This window comes from Chrysochloris asiatica, unplaced genomic scaffold (assembly GCF_000296735.1).
Source record: "Chrysochloris asiatica unplaced genomic scaffold, ChrAsi1.0 scaffold00639, whole genome shotgun sequence".
NCBI lineage: Eukaryota > Metazoa > Chordata > Mammalia > Afrosoricida > Chrysochloridae > Chrysochloris > Chrysochloris asiatica.
The window spans coordinates 121,814-142,848 of NW_006409157.1; the positions used below are offsets into that span (position 1 = coordinate 121,814).

The following is a 21,035-nucleotide window of genomic DNA, read 5'->3' on the forward strand; positions in this document are numbered from 1 at the left end:
TAGTTGATCCAAGAAGAATGAAGTCCTTGACAACTTCAATCTTTTCTCCATTGATAAGAATGTTGTTTATTGGTCCAGTGGTGAGGATCTAGATGAGACTTATTTTTAACATTCCCATATCATGGTGTGGGAAAGTCCAAGGATGTCCACCAAAAGCCAGGGATTCAGTTTTTTTCTGGCCTCCTGTGTATCCAGGCACCTTAGTCATACTGTCTCATGTGTGTCCTCACATCAAATGTAGTCCCTGGTGTTAGAGCCTTTACTGGTGATATGGAACGGGGCACCTTTATCTTCACTCTTCTTTTGATCATTTCTTGGAGTAAAAAGATTTTCTCTCTTTGTCTTCTGCATGACAGTTTAGTGAGCATGTTTGTGTCTTAAGCTTGACTTTGAAATCTTACTCTCCACTTCAAGATCTCATCAGAAAGAAACAATATCCTCAGTGCAATCTGAAAGATTCTAGACAGAACTTTTTTTTTTTTTTTAAATTCATTGGCTGCTGGTTGGAGAATGAATTGAATGGGTAATGGGAGACTTAGCTACGGCCATGCTCTCTCACCGGTGGTTGTCTGTACTTCCATTATGCCACACTCTGTTATCAGTACTACTTGTGCTCTGGCTAGTGGCTTTAGTCAAGTTGTTATTATAGCTTTTACTTTCACCTTGGAACCCAGGAATGGAGTTGGTCTAGGGAGGGAGCCGAATTAAAATGACTATGCCCTAAATAGAACCATCTCCTCTTCTTCAGCCACTACAGATATTTTATTGAGCCTAGCTACTTTAACACTCTCGTTTAAGAATCTAGGATTATCTCTGGCTCAGAGTAAGCACTCAACGAATACTTATGAGATGAATGATGTAGGCACACTGAAGCTTAACTGGTCTTGTTAGGCGTTCAGTCAGATCTCTAGACCTATTTAACTTGGTGAATGAATGGATGTTTTCCAAATACAAAACAATTACAAAGCTATTCTTGGATGAGATATCCATTCAAAGTACAAAATAGAACAGTGAGTTTTTACTATAGCAAAATATGAAAAGTTCATTAATATAGTTTCTGATTCCACATTGAAACTAACTTGTAAAAAACTAATAATTGGCAAATTTTGATGTGGTATCAAAAAAGAATGTCCACAATTATCTGAAAAATTTATTTTAATACTCCTTTCTTTTCTAATTGCATATTTGTGAATATGGAGTTACTTTACATCCTTGAACTAAAACACCGTAATAGAACATATTGAATGTGGCATGCAGATATGACAATCCAGATGTGTTTTATTAAGTCTGACATAAAACAGATGTGAAGTAATGACACTTTTCTTACTAATCTGTTTTGGAAAATATGATTATTTTTAAATGACTGTAATAGGTATAATTGACATACAATGAACTGTTTAGAGTGTACAATTTTATAAATTTTGGCATCTTAATAAATCTATGAAGCCATCACCCCAATCAAGATAATGTACATATCCAGCAATCCAAAACTTTCCTTGTATTCCTTGGTAATCATTCCTCTCTTCTCTTTCTTGCTTCTTCCTATCCTTGTCTCTATGCAACCACGGATTGTTCGGTCAGTTTATTTTAATTTACATTTTCTAAAATACTATGCAAATGGAACCATAGAGAATGTTCTTTTTTTTAGAATGTTCTTTTTTTTACTGTCTTCTACTACTTAGCATAATTGTTTTGAATGTATCATAACTGTTTATGAATGTATCAATATCCCATTTATCTTTATTGTTGGCTAGAACATTCCTTAGAAGTAAGAATGGTGACACTTGCTTCACATACTTTAGACATACTTTCGGGGGGGATCAGTTCTTGATGAATGATATCATTGTTGGTAAAGTAGAGGATCAATGAAAGAGAGGAAGATCCTCAATGAGACAGATTGACAGTGACTGCAACAATGTACTCACACATAGGAACGATTGTGAGGATGGTGCAGGAATGAGCAATGTTTTGTTCTGTTGTACATGGGATGTTATGAGTTGTAACCAACTTGATGGCATCTAATAAAACCAACAAAGTCTCCCAATGTATGCATATATTGGCTCCTAAGGAGCATTCTGGTTGTACTTCTACCGATACAGATTGGTTTGTTCTTTTGTCAGTCCATTGTACCATTAATAGTCTCCTCCAACACCATAACTCAAATGTATCAACTCTTCTATGACCTTCACATACACTGAGCAAATTTCACATACATAAGAAGGTATTGAAAATAACATGGCTCACCTTTGTTCTCAAATTGATATCTTTGCTCATCAACACTTTAAAGAGGTCTTGAATAGTAGATTTGCCTAATGCAATATGTAATTTGATTTCTTGACTGATGTTTCCATGAGTATTGATGGTTAATATGAGCAAAATGAAGTATTTCACAAATTTAATCTGTTCTCCACTTATTTTGATGCTATTTATTTGTCCAGTGGTGAGGATTTTTGTTTTCTTAACATTGATGTGCAACCCATACCGAAGGATGTGGTCTTTGATCTTCATCAGTAAATATTTTAAATCCCCTTTGCTTTCAGCAGGCAAGGTTATATCAAGTGAATATTGCAGGATGCTAATGAGTCTTTCTCCAATCCTGATACCATGTTCTACTTCATACAATCCAGCTTCTCAGACTATTTTCTCAGCATACAGTATGAATAGTAATGGTGAAAATATACAAATCTGGTGCACAGCTTTCCTACTTTTAAACCATTAGGTGTTCCCTAGTTTTGTTTCAATGACTGCCTTTTGATTTATGTACAGGTTCCTCATGAGCACAATTAAGTGTTCCATAATATTCATTCTCCACAGTGTCATCCATAGCTAGTCATGATCCACACAATCAAAAGTATTTGCATAGTCAATAAAATGCACAGGTAAACATCTTTCTAGTATTCTATTCTTTCAGCTAAGATTCATCTGACATCAGCAATGATATCCCTCATTCCACATCCTTGTCTGAACCTGGCTTGAAACCCTGACAGTTCCCTGTGAATGTCCTGTTGCAGCCATTTTAAAATTAACTTTACCAAAATTTTACTTGTATGCAATATTAATGATGTTCTCCAATGATTTCTGCTGTCTATTGGCTCACCTCTCTTTGGAATGGATACAAATACTGATTTCTTCCGATCAGTTGGCCAGGTAACTGTCTTCCAAGTTTCTTGGCATAGATGAGTAAATGCCTTGAGTGCTGCATCAATTTGTTGAAAGATTTCAATTTGTATTCCATCAATTCCCAGTGCCTTGTTCTTTGCCAATGACTTTAATGCACCTTGGACTTCTTCCTTCAATATCATTGGCTCTTGGTCATATGCTGCCTCTTGAAATTGTTGAACCTTGATCATTTCTTTTTGGTACGTGACTCTGTATATTCCTTCCAACTTCTTTTGATGCTTTCTGCACCATTCAATAATTTGGCCAGAGAATATGTCAACAATGTAAGTTGAGGCTTGAATTTTTTCTTCAATTCTTTCAATTCTTTCCTTTTGGTTTTCTAACTCTATGTCTTTGCACATTTTGTTATAATATTTGACTTTGTCTTTTCTAATTGCCTTTTTGAAATTTTCTGTTCAGCTCTTGTAATTCCTCATTTCTTCCATCTGCTTCAGCATCTCTACACTAGATAGCAAGTTTCAGAGTCTCTTCTGACATACATTTTTATCTTTTCCTTCTTTCTTGTTTTCTTAATGACCTTTTGCTTTCTTTCTGTATGCTGTTCTTGATGTCATCCCACAACTCTTCTGGTCTTCAGTTAAGATGGCAATTGGGTAGACATACAGTGAGGTGGTCCATCAGTAACAACACAGAATACCGGACCAAGCAGGCTCAAGGGATGGTGCTAGAACTCTGAACCACACATAAAAGAATATTTAGAAGTTTGGAAGGATTACAGCTAGGGAAATTTGTAGGAGAATCAAGAAATCCATTGCTTTCTAATTCAAGACACTCAGCTGCTCCCAGAACCGCCATCTTGAGAGAGGCCAAGCAGAAGGGTCAGAACAGCCACCAATCCCTGACAGAATGGCAGCGATACAGGTGTGGACATTCTTTTTTTTTTTTGGTATCTGTTCATTGGTCTCTCACTGTCTGTGCACCTCCATTCTGGTGACTAGAGGGGATACCTGAGAGAATGGGCATCCCAGCCCCACCCCTGGAGGGTTCTACTATTGCATGCACACAGATCTCCTCAAAATTTAAAGTGACAGTTTCTACTTAAAACCAAATGGCCACCACTCATCTGTCAGTTTGTCATGCTGTGGTAGCTTGTGAGTTACTGTGATTTTGAAAACTACACCACTGGTATTTTAAGTAACAGCAGGGTCACCCATGGTGGGCAGGTTTCAGATGGGCTTCTAGACAAAGACAGACTAGGAAGAAAAATTGACAAACTATTTTAGAATCTTTAGTCACTAAAAACCTTATGAATAGCAGAGAAACACTATCAGATATAGTGCCGGAAAAACAGCCACTCAGGTTGGAAGGCACTCAAAATACAAATGGGGAAGAACTGCCTTCTCAGTGATAAAGCAAATGGAGTAAAGCTTGTGGGAGAAAAGCCCACGGGACCTTCATTTACTGATGGGGCACAACTCAAAAGGAAGACAAACAGCTGTAAACATCTACTGAAAATTGGAACATGGAATGTACGAAATATGAATCTGGGAAAATTGGAAGTTGTCAAAATGAAATGGAATGCATAAACATTGATATCTTAGGCATTAGTGAGCTGAAATGGACTGGTATTGGCCATTTTGAATCTGACAACCACATGGTTTACTATGCCGGGAATGACAAATTGAAGAGAAATGGTGTTGCATTCATCATCAAAAAGAGCATATTCACATCAGTCATGAGGTACAATGCTGTTTGTGATAGGATAATATCCGTGTGCCTACAGGGAAGCCCAGTTAATACCACCATTATTCAAATTTACACACCAACCACTAAAGCCAATCACTAAAGTGAGGACAAAATAGAAGAATTCACCCAACTTCTTCAATCTGAAATTGACTAAACATGCAATCAAGATGTATTGATCATTACTGGTGATTGGGATGCAAAGGTTGGGAGCAAAGAGGAAGGATCAGTAGTTGGAAAATAGGCCCTGGTGATAGAAATGATGCTGGAGAATGCATGATAGAATTCTGCAAAACCAATGATTTGTTCATTTCAAATATCTTCTTTAGACAGCATAAGAGATGACTATACACATGGGGACCTCACCAGATGGAATACATAGAAATCAAATAGACTACACCTGTGGAAAGAGACAAATGAAAAAATTCATGTCATTAGTGAAAACAAGGCCAAGGGCAGAATGTGGAACAGACCATCAATTACTTATATGCAAATTCAAAGGGATGCTGAAGAACATGAAAATAAGTTCATGAGAGCCAAATATGACCTTGAATATATCCCACCTGAATTTAGAGATCATTTGAAGAATTGATTTGATACATTGAACACTAAAGACCAAAGACTAAAAGAGTTGTGGGATGACATCAAGAACAAAATACATGAAAAAAGCAAAAAGTCATTAAGAAGACAAGAAAGAAGGAAAAGGTCAAAATGGATGTCACAAGAGACTCTGAAACTTGTTCTCCAGTGTAGAGATGCTAAAGCAAATGGAAGCAATGAGGAGGTACAAGATCTGAAAGGAAAATTTCAAAGATCAGCTCGAGAAGTTAAAGCCAAATATTACAACAAAATGTGCAAAGATCTAGAATCAGAACACCAAAAGGAAGAACATGCTCAGCATTTCTCAAGCTGGGGGAACTGAAGAAAAAATTCAAGCCTTGACTTTTGTTATTGAAAGATTCTCTGGGAAAATTATTGAATTATGCAGAAAGCATCAACAGAAGATGGAAGGAATACACAGAGGCACTATACTAAAAGGAAATTGTTCATGTTCAGCCATTTCAAGAGGTAGCATATGATCAAGAGCCAATGATACCTAAGGAAGAAGTCCAAGGTGCATTCAAGGAATTGGCAAAGAACAAGGCACCAGGAATTGATGGAATAAAAATTGAAATCTTTCAAGAAAGTGAGGCGGCACAGGAGGCACTCACTCATCTCTGCCAAGAAATTTGGAAGACAACTTTCTAGCCAACTGAATGGAAGAGATCCATATTTGTGCCCATTCCAAAGAGAGGTGACCCAACAGAATGTGGAAATCATCGGACAATCTCTTTAATATCCCATGAGAGTAAAGTTTTACTAGAGGTAATACAGAAATGGCTATAAGCATACATTAACAGAGAACTTCCAGAGGTTCAAGCTGGATTCAGAAGAGGCTGTGGAATGAGGGATATCATTACTGATGTCTGGTGGATCTTGGCTGAAAGCAGAGAATATCAGAAAGATGTTTACCTGTGCTTTAGTGTGAATCATGACAAGCTATGGACAACATTGTGAAGTATGAGTATTCCAGAACACTTAATTGTGCTCGTGAGGAATCTCTACCTGGACCAAGAAGTAGTTTTTCGAAGAGAACATGGGAACACTGAAAAGAAAGGTGTGTGACAAGGTTGTAATTTTCACCATACTTATTCAACTTGTGTGCTGAGCAAATAATCCAAGAAGCTGGGTTCTATGAAGAAAAATGTGGCATCCGGATTGCAGGAAGACTCATTAACAACCTGCAATACGCAGATCATACAACCTTGCTTGCTGAAAATGAAGAGGACTTAAAACATTTACTGATGAAGTTCAAAGAGCACAGCCTTCTGTATGGATTGCATCTCAATGTCAAGAAAACAAAAATCCTCACCACTGGACCAATAAACAACATTCTTATTAATGGAGAACAGATTGAAGTTGTCAAGGACTTCATTATTCTTGGATCAGCTATCAACACTCATGGAAGCAGCAGTCAAAAAATCAAATGATGTATTGCATTAGGCAAATCTCCTGCACAAGATCTTTTTAAAGTGTTGAAGAGTAAGGACGTCAGCTTGAGGTCTAAGGTGCGCCTGACCCAAGCTATGGTATTTTCAATAACCTCATATGCATGTGAAAGCTGGACAGTGAATAAGGAAGACAGTAGAAAAATTGGTGTTTTTGAGTTATGGTGTTGGAGGAGATTATTGAACGTACCATGGGCTGCCAAAAGAACCAATAGATCCATTTTGGAAGAAGTGAAGCCCGAGTACTTCTTGCAGGCTCAGATGGCCAAACTTTGTCTCTCATACTTCATATTGTCAGGAGGAACCAGTTACTGGAGAATGATATCATGTTTGGTAAGGTGGAGGGTCAGAGAAAAAGAGGAAGACTCCCAACGAGATTGGCCAACTGGCAGCATCGGTGAACTCAAGTGTGGCAACAACAGTGAGGTTGGCCCAGGATTGGGCAGAGTTTTGTTCTGTTGTGCATAAGGTCGCTATGGGTTGGCACCTAACAACAACAATGTGTCAAATATGTTCTTGAGATGATCTTTAAATTCAGGTGGGATGTGTTCAAGGTCATATTTTGGTTCTTATGGACTTGTTTTAATTTTCTTCAGCTTCAAACTTGAATATGAGCAATTGATGTTTGGTTCTACTTTCTACTCCTGGTCTTGTTTTGGCTAATAATGTGGAGTGTTACCATCTCTTTCCACAGATGAAAATCCACAATTTGATTTCTGTGTATTCCATCCGTTGAGTTCCATTTTATATTGTTTTTATCAGGTGCCATCGAGTCGGTACTGACTCATAGTGACCATATGCTCAGAAGATTGAAACATTGCCCAATCCTGGCCAACCTCACTATTGTTGCTACACTTGAGTCCATTGATGCTGCCACTTTGCCAATCTATCTTGTTGGGGGTCTTCCTTTTTTCTCTGACCCTCCACCTTACCAAACATGATATCATTCCAGCCACTGGTCCCTCCTAACAATATGTCTGAATTATGAGAGACAAAGTTCAGCCATTTTGGCCTCCAAGGAGCACTCTGACTGCACTTCTTCCAACACAGATCTGTTGGTTCTTTTGGCAACCCATGGCACTTTCAAAATTCTCCTCCAACACCATAATTCAAAAGCATCAATTCTTCTACGGTCTTCCTTAGTCATTGTCCAGCTTTCACATGCCTATGAGGTTATTGAAAATACCATGGCTTGGGTTAGGTGTACCTTAGTCCTCAAGCTGACATCTTTGCTCTTTAACACTTTAAAAAGGTCTTGTGCAGCAGATTTGCCAAATGCAATATGTCATTTGATTTCTTGACTGCTGCTTCCTTGAATGTTGATAGTTGATCCAAGAAGAATGAAGTCTTTGACAACTTCAATCTTTTCTCCGTTGATAAGAATGTTGTTTATTGGTCCAGTGATGAGGACTTTTGTTTTCTTTACATTGAGATGCAATCCATACCGAAGGGTGTGCCCTGTGATCTTCATCAGTAAATATTTTAAGTCCTCTTCACTTTCAGCAAGCAATGTTGTATGATCTGCATATCACAGGCTGTTAATGAGGCTTCCTGCAATCCGGATGCCACATTTTTCTTCATAGAACCCAGCTTCTCGCATTTATAGTAGTCTTTTATGTTGTTTAGGAAAGGTATTTGAAATGAAAAAATCATTGATCTTGTGAAATTCTATCATGTGCTCTCCAGCATTGTTTCTATCACCAAAGCCATATTTTCCCACTACTGATCCTTCCTTTTTGTTTCCAACATTTGCATTCCAATCACTAGTAAATATCAATACATCTTGATTGTATGTTTGATCAATTTCAGATTGAAGAAGTTTATGCAATTCTTCAATCTCATCACTACTGGCTTTAGTTGTTGGTGTGTAATTTTGATTAATAGTTTTAGTAACTGATATTCCTTATAAGGTGTATAGATAGTATCCTATCACAGACAGTATTGTACCTCAAGACATATCTTGAAATGTTCTTTTTGATGATGCATGTGACACCATTTCTCCTCAATTTGTTATTTCTATCATAGTAATTCACATAATTGTCAGATTCAAATGACCCATACCAGTCCGTTGGCAGGATATCAATCATTCCACTTCATTTTTGACAATTTCCAATTTTCCTTGCTTCATAAAGAATATATTTCATGTTCCAAATATTAATGGACATTTACAGCATTTTTTTCCTTATGCTTAGTTGTGTCCCAACAGCAAAAGAAGGTCCTGAAAGTTTTGCTCCATTCACATCCTCACAGTCAACTCTACTTTGAATAGACAGTTGAAGAGTTTCTTCCAACCAGAGGGGCTCATCTTCTGGCACTATATATGACAATACTGGCAAAGCACAAGATGTTGGGAATAGATAGAATACAAATTGGAATCTTTCAACAAACTGATCCAGCACTGGAGACACTCACTCATCCATGCCAAGACATTTGGAAGACAACTACCTGGCCAATTGACTCGAAGATATACATATTTGTGCCCATTCCAAGGAGCTCTGGTAGCATAGTGGTTACGAATTGGGCTGCTAACCTCAGGGTCAGCAGTTCGAAACTACCAGTTGTTCCGCAGGAGAAAGATGAGGCTTTCTCCTCCTGTAAAGATTTACAACTTTGGAAACCCTGTACAGGGTCGCTATGAGTCAGAACTGACTCCACAGCACATGACAACAACAACAAAGAAATGTGACCCAGATGAATGCAGAAATCATTGGACAATATCATTAGTAAGACCTACACCAGTAAGGTCTTACTAAATATAAAAACAGCTGCAGCCATACATTGACAGAGAACTTCCAGTGCTTCAAGCTGTATTCAGAAGAGGATGTGTGTAATGAAGAATACCATTGCTGATGTCAGATAGATTTAGCTTGAAAGCAGAGAACACCAGAAAGATGTTTACCTGTGCTTTATTGATTATGTAAAGGCTTTCACTTGTGTGGATGATGACAAGCTATGGACAACATTGCTGAGAATGAATATTCCAGAACACTTACTTGTGCTTATGAGGAATATGTACATAAACCAAGACACAGTTGTTCAAACAGAACAAGGGAACACTGAATGGTTTAAAATTAGGAAAGGTGTGCAACAGGGTTGTGATCTTTCACCATATTTATTTAGTCAGTATGCTGAGCAAATAATACAATAAGCTTGGTTATATAGGAAAAAAATGTGGCTTCAGGACTGACTTATTAACAACCTGCAATATGCAGATGACACAACCTTATTTGCTGAAAGTGAAGAAGACTTAAAATACCTAATGATGAGGAACAAAGACTACAGCCTTCTGTATGGGCTGCATCGCAATGTAAAGAAAAGAAAAATCCTCACCACTGGACAACATCCATATAAATGGAGAAAAGATTGAAGTTGTCAAAGACTTCATTTTGCTTGGATCAACCATCAACACTCAGGAAGCAGCAATCAAGAAATCAAACTACATATTGCATTAGGCAAATCTGCTGCACAAGACCTCTTTAAAGTGTTAAAGAGCAAAGATGTCAATTTGAGGACTAAGGTGTGCCTGTTCCAAGTCATGGTATTTTCAGTAATCTCATATGCATGGGAAGGTTGGACAGTGAGTAAGGAAGATAGTAAAAGAATTGATGTATTTGAGTTATGGTGTTGGAGGAAAATATTAAATGTACCATGGACTGCCAAAAGAACAAACAAAACTTTGTTGGATGAAGTACAGCCAGATCGTTCCTTGGAAGCCATCATGACCAGAGTTTGTTTCTCATACTTCAGATATATTGTCAGGAGGGACCAGTTCCTGGAGAAGAATATCATGTGTGGTAATGTGGAGGGTTGGAGAAAAAGGGGAAGATCCACAATAAGATGGATTAGCACAGTATTGGCAGCAATGAACTCAACGGTTTGTGGTTTTGGTACAGGACCGGGCAGTCTTTTGTTCCGTTATGCATAGGGTCACTATGAGTCAGTGCCAACTCGATGGCACCTAATGACAACAATTTCCATCCTGTGTATTTTTCCTCTTAGACATTATAACTTTCAATTCTAGGATTTTGATTTGGGTCATTTAAATATCTTTTTTTCACAAATTAATTTGCTTAATATCTCATCTAGTTTCTTTTTTTTTTAATTAAAAAAATTTAAATGTTTTATTGTGAATTATGTGATAGTTTACATGGGAGAACATTAATTTTACATTCATCCTGTCGTATATCATTTCACTGCCATGGTTACAATCCCCTCCATGCATCATCAACCAACCAAAGGGTATACACTACAAGCCTGCACCCCGGTCATCGGCACACAGCCCCTCTCCCTCTCTGCATCTAAAATTCCCAGCTGCTCCATCGCTCCACGTCATCTTATCTAGTTTCTTGAATATATGGAACAGATTGATAATAGTTTGGAAGTTTTTGTCTACTAACATTTGTCATTTCTGGGTCAGTTGTAATGGATCAATTTTTTTTTTTTTCTTATTCTTGGTTATATTCTCATGCTTCCTTGGATGCCTGGTTATTTTTTTTATTCATTGATATATGTATGAATTTTGCATTGCATTGCTCTGGGTGTTTCCTTTTTGCAAAAGTATGCTTTTTTTAAAAAAAAAAAACAACAATTTTTTTTTTTTTTGTAATTTGAGTGAGTTTACAGAGCAAATTGGTTTTCCATTTAACAATTCATATACATTTTGTTTGCAACATTGATTGCAATCCCCATCATGTAATAGAACTCTTTCCACTTCTTTCCTGGGTTTACCATTCCCATTAATTTTTTTTCCTATCAATTTTGCCTTCTGAATTATGTCCTTGGACAAATGCCGCTTGTTTGATCTTGTATGGTTAATTGTTCTAAGGAGTGCTTATGACCATGGTTTCGTATGCCTGAATCAGTGGCAAATCATTTTTTTCTCTCTTTTAAAAAACAAGGCAGGCGAGTAAATAAGTGGTCACCCAAGACAGTGACACATGATCCATTCTGTGAGTAGTTAGGAAGGGAGTAGAGCAAGGATGGGTTAATGATAAGATCTCACATAGAGGTCTCATCATATTAATTTGTTTGGTCACTTCTAACAAAATAAAACAAAAATCACCATGCACCTTAAAGCTGAAAACCTGAACAGTACTTAAATTTTTTTGTTTTGTTTTCTGGGCTAACCACTCCTTCTGGAATCACCTTTCTGGTTTGGCTGGTGTTTTGTACAGAGCAATGAGGGTTCCCAGAGTAGTCTTTCCCTTGGCTATGTTTGACTCTCAGTGAGGCAGACCCATACTTTCTCTCCTCTATGAAGAGAGCAATATGCATAAAGTTGAAAAGTTACTTTACAAAAGAAAGGGGTTAGATTGCTGCTTCAGAGCTGCAGAGTTATTTGGGATGTGTTACTTATGGTGCTATAACAAAAAAGACAATTACAAAATGTGTACATCACAACATGCTTTTAAAGACACTTACACTGTGCTCAAGTTCCCTTAAATGTAGTTCCCAAAGGTGCTCAGCCCCTAGGCTCAGTTGGGATCTCTGGGAAGAGGCAAAGACAATTTGGCAGAGGGAAAAAAAAAAGGACAGGACATAATTGAGGGGGAGGGTGGATGGCGAGGAGAAAGCCTTCCAGTTAAAGATCGGCCCTCAGTTTAAACGTCAGCTTTGGGCAGGCTGGCCTCAGGTGGAGTTAGTGTCAAGGGGAGGAGCAGGGTCAGGTGCTGGGATGCTCTACATCTCGTTCAGGTCAAGCAGAGTCTGGTCCAGTATCCTTTGTGTACAGAGATGCTCCTCTTTGGGGCATTTCAGTTATCTTCCAAATCATCAATTGTCTTTTTCCGGCTTGGCTACTGATCTCTCAACAAACTCCGCACAGGTCTCTGTCTCCTTGAATTTATCAGTAAGAATGTTTATCTCTTCCTCTTATGAAAGTGCTTTTTCTTCAGCAGCACTCAGACACTTCAGGTTCTGGTCCATCAGTCGGATCTGCTCATCCGTCTCTTGGCAACGGGATTCTGCCAACTCAGCTCGTTCTTCTGTGTGTTCTAAATTCCCTTCAATAATCACCAACTTACGAACCACCTCCTCGTACTTCTGACCTGCCTCTTCAGCAATGTGCTTAGCTTCCTTGAGCTGGATTTCCTGGAGTTCCATCTTTTCTTCATCTTTTAAGGCCCGGTTTTCAATAACCTTCATACCTCTCTCGCTGTTATCAGCAGCTTTCTCTGCCTCCTCCAGCTGTTGCAGGGCAGTGGCTAAGCGCTCCTGTGCGTGGTCCAACTCCTCTTCAACCAACTGGATCCGAAGGTTCAAGGAGGCCACCTCTGCTCAGCCTGTTCCCAGGCCCGCCTTTCTCCCTCCACTTCCTGCGGGAGGCTTTCCGCCCTCTCCTCAGCATCACTCGCCTGCTGCTGCAGAACCTGGATTTTGCGCTTCACCACATCAATGGTGGTGATCCCGGCCATGGTGCCCACCCAGCTTTTGATCACACTCCAGTTCCTGACTCTTCCGCTCGGCTCCAAAAATATTCTTGATATTTGCTCTCATACACAATAAAATTACTTGAAAGCACTTTGATCCTTTTGAGTTTTGCTTTTACTGCTTTTTCAGCTGGGCCGGAACAGCGTTTTGTCTACAATTAGTTTTCCTTCTTACGGATACCGGTGGTGCAATGGTTAAGTGCTTAACTACTAATAGAAAGGTTGGCATTTTCAATCCATCCAGTGACTCTGTGGGAGAAAAACTGGCAATCTGCTCCCATAAAGATTACAGCCTAGAAAAGCATATAGGAGTTCAATTCTATTACATGGGTTGCCAGAGTTGAATTCAACTAGCTGTCACCGAATAATACTTTTTTTCCCACAGCTGAGATGAGGCCTTTAGTATTTTACTCGATACCCTATGAAGTCTGAAATTTTTGACTCTGGCTGTTAGAACTAGACTCTATTACTGACTCTGTGTTTGCTCTCTGACTTTTAGGTGGTTCTTTCTTTGGTCTAGGATAGTTTGCATCATTCATGGGCTGTTGGGAATTTAGCTGAATATTTAAGGAAGACTCCCGAAGATCACTGAAGTTTTCTCTCTCTGCAACTCTTTTCTAAGTATCTTGCCCTGTGAACTTTAGCCTCTTTGATATCCCTGGAGTCCCATCTTTATTTGCTCAAATCAGAGATTGCTGGATTGTACTTGTATTTCTTCTCATGCCAGGGCCTAGAAACTTTCTTTCATTTATGGACCAACAAACTAGAGATCACAGACCAAATCTGTCCCATTTTCTGATTGGATTTTGACATTTTTAGAGTTGTGAAAAGCTACAAAAAAAAAAAAAAAAAGGAAGAATATGTGATGGAGACTATATGTGTCCCTAATAGATGAAACTATATAATATCTGGTACCTTAAAAAAGTTGGCCTTGATAGTAAAGCAATGTAATTTTAGGACTCACCTCATTTTTTTTTCTTTTTACCTATTTCTTGGGTTTTATTGTCTTTAATTGCGTGATATCCAATGTCTTTAGAACTGTTGTTTTATATCTTTTGTCTGTTATTTTAGATGTTTTAGGTAAAAAGGAAATCTGATTTTTGCTGCTACATCTTGATTGAAAGTAAAATCTCCAATATGTTTTTATTTAATAAAATATACTACTTAAGCTAACATGCAATGAATTTATTGTTGCTATTTTAAAGGAATAAGTAAATGTTTTTATTTTATTTTGTAATTAGGTACACATCAATAGATATAACGTGTAAATAAAAGCTCTTCACAGATCTTCAACAATTTCTAAAAAAATAAAGGGGTCCTGATACCACAATATCTGAGAACTACTAGGCTAGGGACAGAATCTCTGGGTGGCTCCACGGATTGAATGCTCTATTACTAGCTGAAAGGCTGGTGGTTTGAACCTACCAAGTAGCATCTCAAAAGATAGGTCTGGTGATCTGCCTCCAAAAGGTTCCAGCCTTGAAAACTCTACGGAACACACTTCTACTTTGCTTGCATGGATTTGCTGAGTTAGAATAGACTCAAGGACAACTGGCCCAACAACAATACACTAGAGACAGTACTTCTAATGGGAGGAGCCAAGGAATTTCTTTGTGCTCCAGTTCCCACATAAGAGGGGACTTCACAAAGTTTTTGATAAAATGTAACAGAATTTTTTCATAAACTTTATTATTATTATAAATTTTAGCTGTTTATTGTGAATTGAGTGATGATTAACAGACAAGGTGATCAGTTTTACATTAACAAAATTATCCGCTTTGTTTCAACTCAATGATTACTGTCCCCTCTCTGCAACAACAGTTGTCCTACTTCCTCCCTGTGCGTTCCCTTCGACATCATATCTCTCAAAAATTAACAAAGCAAAAATATTTGATGCACACATACAGAACAAAAAATTCATATTGATTTAAATGTCCTAAGGGCATATTTTGCAAGCCAGCCTCCTGACTGCAGGCAGACAAACTTAGTCCATGGATTTAGAGCCTGCAGCTGTTCTGTCTCTCCATGTCATCCCCTCTGCCACCATCTCTGCTGTCGCTACGTTTCAAGGTAGGATCTCATGCTCCACTCATCCTATTACTTCTTGATGACCCTGGGATTGTCTGATCCTGAAATGAGATTAACCACTCCCCCCTTTTAGTGACACATCTTCTACAATTGCAGCTGTGATAATCACAATCCTGAAAACAATTACTCACAGCTGAATTATAAATCCAAATACTTTTTGAAGTCTCCTCATCCACTTACAGAGTCCTGGTGTGGCACTGTGGGTTAATGCTCCAGACTGCAAAGCTGTTTGAACTGCAAGGTCGGCGGTTCAAATTCACCAGCTGCTCCTTGGAAACCCTACACAGGGTTGCTATGGGTTGGAATCGACTTGATGGCACGTAACAACAACATCATCCACTTATACTGATTGCATAATAGACTCCTTCAATAAATATTACTTGAGTTTCTCCTCTATGGCATATACAATGATGAGAAAAAGCAGAAAAGGTCTCTGCCCTTTTGAGAAGAGATCATTTCTGTTTTTCTTACAGTTTAATGGGAGAAGCAGACATTTATCAATGTTGTTTGTTGTTGGTAAGTGCTGTCAACTCACAGCAACCTGGTGGTTTTGAACTGCAAATCTTGTGGTTAGCAGAGCAGTGCTTATTTTACAGCATCACCCCCAAGACTCCATTTATCAAATAGTCAGTAGAAAAATTAAAATTGCAATGGGCCATATGCAAGGAAAGGAAGGTCTATTGTATAAAGAGAGCTGATATTGGAGGTGTGATGTAGGCAGGGAGCAAAGACAAAGGGAGGCTTCCTGTGTGTCCGGGACAGGCCTCGACAAGGGGGGTTCGGTTCATGAAGTTGGGAGATCTGGCGGTGACAGAGATAGAGAAAGAATACACACAAAGACGCAAAGAGAGAGAACACAAAACACCCCGAAACCAGAGTGGATGCGACACTGGCAGGCGGACCCTGGACTACCGGCATCGTGACCCCTGCAGGCAGTAAGCACTGCCCTGCAAACCTTAACGCATGCCTTGCCAGCTGTAACGCCTCGCATGCCAGTCGTAATGCACGTGGGCTTTGGTCTGTGCCCCAGTTTTATTTCGGGGAGGAGCTTTACACAAAGGAAAGCGGGATTTGTTAAGACGGGGTACAGAAGTGAAATGTGATTAATCCTTCAACACAGGACACAATGATTTACAGGTACAAATTCTAAAACACACATCACAAACTGTCTTGATAATCTAACATCCTTAATTTTCCAGAAATTCAAGCAAATTTATACTGTACTTTTCAGGTTCGAATCCCAGGGCAGCAACTCGGTTTCTCAAGCCTAATTAACATACCTACAGCACCTAATCTCAGATGGGGGAAGGTGAAAAGGATTGAAAGGAATCCTGCTGTGTTGGCTGCCTGGCCGAAACTTGCAAGAGAAAGCAAGACGCCTAGCTGAATAGTTTTGCACCTGGGGGCTATCCAGAAGGCAGACACCTATTATTCTTAGGACAAAACCCCGGACTTCGCCAATATACTGAGTTAATTCGTTGGGCAGCCTGGCTCCAGCAAACTTGCCTTTGGAAGTTTTTATAGCCTCGGCTTTAGGAGAGGTTTTAATATGTGTCCATGGGTATCAAGGGCTCATGTATTAAGTTAATATCAAACATAACTAAATAATTTGATAAAGAACAGTTTGGACGAGCTTGCCCCGTGGTCAGAGTCTGTTCCTCAGAGAGATTTGTTCTTAGAACCTTAAGCACTACCAACACAGTAAAGACATTAAGAAAGGCACATTAAGAAACCATTTTCTAAGAGGTTACAGGGGTTCGAAGCATAGAGTGAATTAATAGGGCTAAAGAGAATTATACAGAGCTAGCCCCACAGTGAGTTCATAAAAGCCAATGAACCCGGGATGTCCGGAAGTTACTTCCTTGAGCCCACAGGGTCTCTGGCCAGCAAGTCTGAGTGCAGCTGGTCCTCAACACCCCAATACCTGCAGTCTGCAACACCTGTGAAAGTGAAAGTTACACTGAGCTGAAAGGTGCTGAAATGTCCACTTGGAGAAGTTGTGAATTACCAGGAATTTCTGACAGGCTATTTTCACTATTTCCTTTTCCTTTTACAACTGACTTGCTGCTCTTTTTGCCTTCTTTTTCCTTCTCCTATTCATCTTTGTTCTCTTCCTCATCTTTCAGTTCCTTCTTGTCTTCTTCCTCTGCTGGTCTTTTTCATTTGAAATAAATGCTGACACTTTTCTTTGGTTGAAACAGCAAACACTAGAACTTTTGACCATGGAGCATGTTTAAACAAGTGTATAAATTTCCGAAGGAGAAGGCCTGAGTTTGGTTGCAGGAGTTGTTGTTGTTGTTGCTGTTAACAACAGTTGATTCTATCCCATAGTGACCCTGTATAAAGTTTCCAAGGAGTGACTGGTGAGCTTGAAGCACCGACCTTGCGATTCAAATGACTTTGCAGTCCAGCGCATTAACCCACAGTGCCACAGTGTTGTTGTTAAGTGTCATGGAGTTGGTACCAACCCATAGGAACCTTATGTGCAGCAGAATGAAACACTGCCCGATCCTGGGCCAACCTCACTATTGTTGCCACGCTTGAGTCCATTGATGCTGCCACTTTGCCAATCCATCTAGCTGGGAGTTTTCCTCTTTTTCTCTGACCCTCCACCTTACCAAACATGATATCCTTCTCCAGCGACTGCTCCTTCCTGACAATATGTCCAAAGTATGAGAGACAAAGTTTGGTCATCTTGGCCTCTAAGGAGCACTCTGGCTGCACTTCTTCCAAAACGGATCTATTGGCTCTTTTGGCAGCCCATGGCATTTTCAATATTCTCCTCCAATACCATAACTCAAAGGCATCAATTCTTCTATGGTCTTCCTTATTCACTGTCCAGCTTTTGCATGCATATGAGGTTATTGAAAATACCATGGCTTGAGTCAGGCACACCTTAGTCCTCAAGCTGACATCTTTGCTCTTCAACACTTTAAAAAGGTCTTGTGCAGCAGATTTGCCTAATGCAATACATCGTTTGATCTCTTGACTGCTGCTTCCATGAGTGTTGATAGTTGATCCAAGAATGAAGTCCTTGACAACTTCAGTCTTTTCTCCATTGATAAGAATGTTGTTTATTGGTCCAGTGGTGAGGATTTTTGTTTTCTTTGCATTGAGATGTAATCCATACCGAAGGCTGTGCTCTTTGATATTCATCGGTAAATGTTTTAAGTCCTGTTAATTGAGGAGTCAAAGTTTCAGGATTTTCATGGCACTTGAATTATTATTGAGTCTGGAGGGATGACAGCAGGTGTGAGAAGAGGAAGGAGCTGAAATCAATCAGATCATAAACTGAGTCATTTCTGGAAATGAAATTTCATTTCAGCCATTGAATCATTGACAAACCAAAGAAAATTAATGTTGTATATAATTGTGTTTTAAGCATAATGGGATTATCTACCCTGTTGTTGTTGTTGTTGTCAGGTGCCATCGAGTCAGAACCGACTCATAGTGACCCCATGCACAGCAGAACGAAACAATGTCCGATCCTGGGCCAACCCCACCACTGCTGCCACACTTGATGCCATCAATGATACTACCTGGCTGATCCATCTCATTGGGGGTCTTCCTCTTTTTCTCTGACCCTCCATCTTATCCAGCATGACATCCTTCTCCAGCGACTGTTCTCTCCTGACAATATGTCTCTACCCTAAGGAGAATATAAAGATGCATGACACTAATGCTTCAGCAAAAGGCAACATTTCCAGAGCTAGACTTACTTTGGAACTGCACCAGGATTAGCTGTAAATACAGAAATGTAAACGAGAATAGCAAGTTCTTTAGTTGATTAACTCTGTAATTAAATATAGGCCCTTTGTTTGGCTGGGATGTGAGCTTTCCAAATGAAGCAGAGTTTTGGCTTAAATGTAAACGTATTTCTTCTTTCTTGTCAGTAAAGAAACAGGCAGATACAAAAAGGTCAAGACAAGAGACCTCTTCCACTGGGATTGTTAAAAGTTATTGTTCCATAATTACTGTAATGAACACAACAACAACAAAAAACTATTGACGTTGATAGTCCCATTAGACCCATGCAGCTGAATTTCTGTAGGTTTTTCCTGCATGTCCCCAGTAAAAGTACAGTGTGTTTTCACAGAAGAGGATAATAGATCATTATAACTCTAGGCAAATTATTGTGATGTATTCTTCCAATGTGAAAGGGATGTATTTCATTTAGGCTTGTTTTGAAATACAGTAAAACCTCAACAAATGGGGAAAGAGTATACTTCCTATTCAAAGCAATGAGAAGTTCAGGCAAGTTGAAAACAAATGGACTTTCCACTAAACTAGGCTAGACATGTTATAGGGTCACTATGAGTCAGTACCAACTTGATGGCACCTAACAACAACAGCAACAGATGTGCTATTACAACTGTAACGCAATTAGGGAACATGATAGATGTAATAACAAAAAAGCTTTCATTTTTGTCCCCTCCTTTACTGTGGTGTACTTCATCAAGAAGCATTTTTAAGTTATGTTGAGTTGAGCCAGTTTCCATTATCTAGAAGTTCTCTTTCTCCCACTAGGGGACATAATGGGGAATTTGTGGCAGGATTTCTCACCTTGTGACATGTTCATTCTTGAAGCCCATTTTAAAAAGGCTAATCCTCTGCATCAAGGTAGAAACCAAAATCTGGCTGGGTTACTAGACATGGGTACAGGAGCTCCTGGAAAAGCTTTCTCCTCTTTCATTGGCTGCAGATTCACAGACTCATGGGTGTGTTAATGAAGGAAAGCATGAGTATATTTCCTCCAGAAATTTTCTGGGTAAGTCTTCCTAGCTCTTCTACCTTTGGCCAAGTTTCTTTTACAAGATCACAGTAAAGTAAAGTTTGAGAAAACCACGGTAACGGAAGTCACCAGTATTCACCGAGATGTTTCCATCTTTGACCAAAAACAGCCTCTCAAATTTCTTCAGCACACAGGAACTTTATCTCTCTGGTAGCTTGACTTGCAAAGAAGCTATTTTATAGTAGATTACTGGGACCACTAGTTTGCCTTCAATAAAGGTTGTTGTTGTTGTCAAGTGCCATTGAATTTGTTCTAACCCATAGCGAACCTTTATAGGGTTTCTGAAGCGTGATTGGTGAATTTGAACAGTCAACTTTCCAGCCCATTAACCCATAACACCACACCAGAACTCCTCAATAAAGGTACTACTCAACAAACAGCAGACATTTACTGAGTGCTTACAATGTACCAGCCTTGTTCTAGATGATGTAGTGTTTAATAAGATAAAATCCTTTCTCTTATGGGGTTAGGTTAGCATTGTAGCATAAAGGCAGCAATAAGCAAACAAATATATAATATAATGTTCAGTGGCAAAAACCCACACTATTAAAGTAGAATTCAGATTAAGGGGTTAGTGAACATTTCTTTAATTACTTTAAATTAAAAGTGGATGAATAAAAATTATGATAATGTGAGATAATTGTATGCAGAAGAAATGTAGAAGTCAAGTATGAGATGGCAATAGCATAAAGTACAAGAGACAGTGTAAACGGAATTTTGTTTTTGTAAGAGTCTTACATCATACTTCAAATGCTGTAATATTGTTGCTGTTAAGTGCAATCAAGTCAGTTTCGACCCATAGCAACCCTGTTTTGG

General features: G+C 39.0%; 1 pseudogene; it reads right to left on the reverse strand.

Annotated features, from left to right (window-relative positions):
* Positions 1-12,590: 12,590 nt before the first annotated feature.
* On the reverse strand, positions 12,591-13,324 carry LOC102814201 (annotated as a pseudogene).
* Between the last annotated feature and the right edge of the window lie 7,711 nt (positions 13,325-21,035).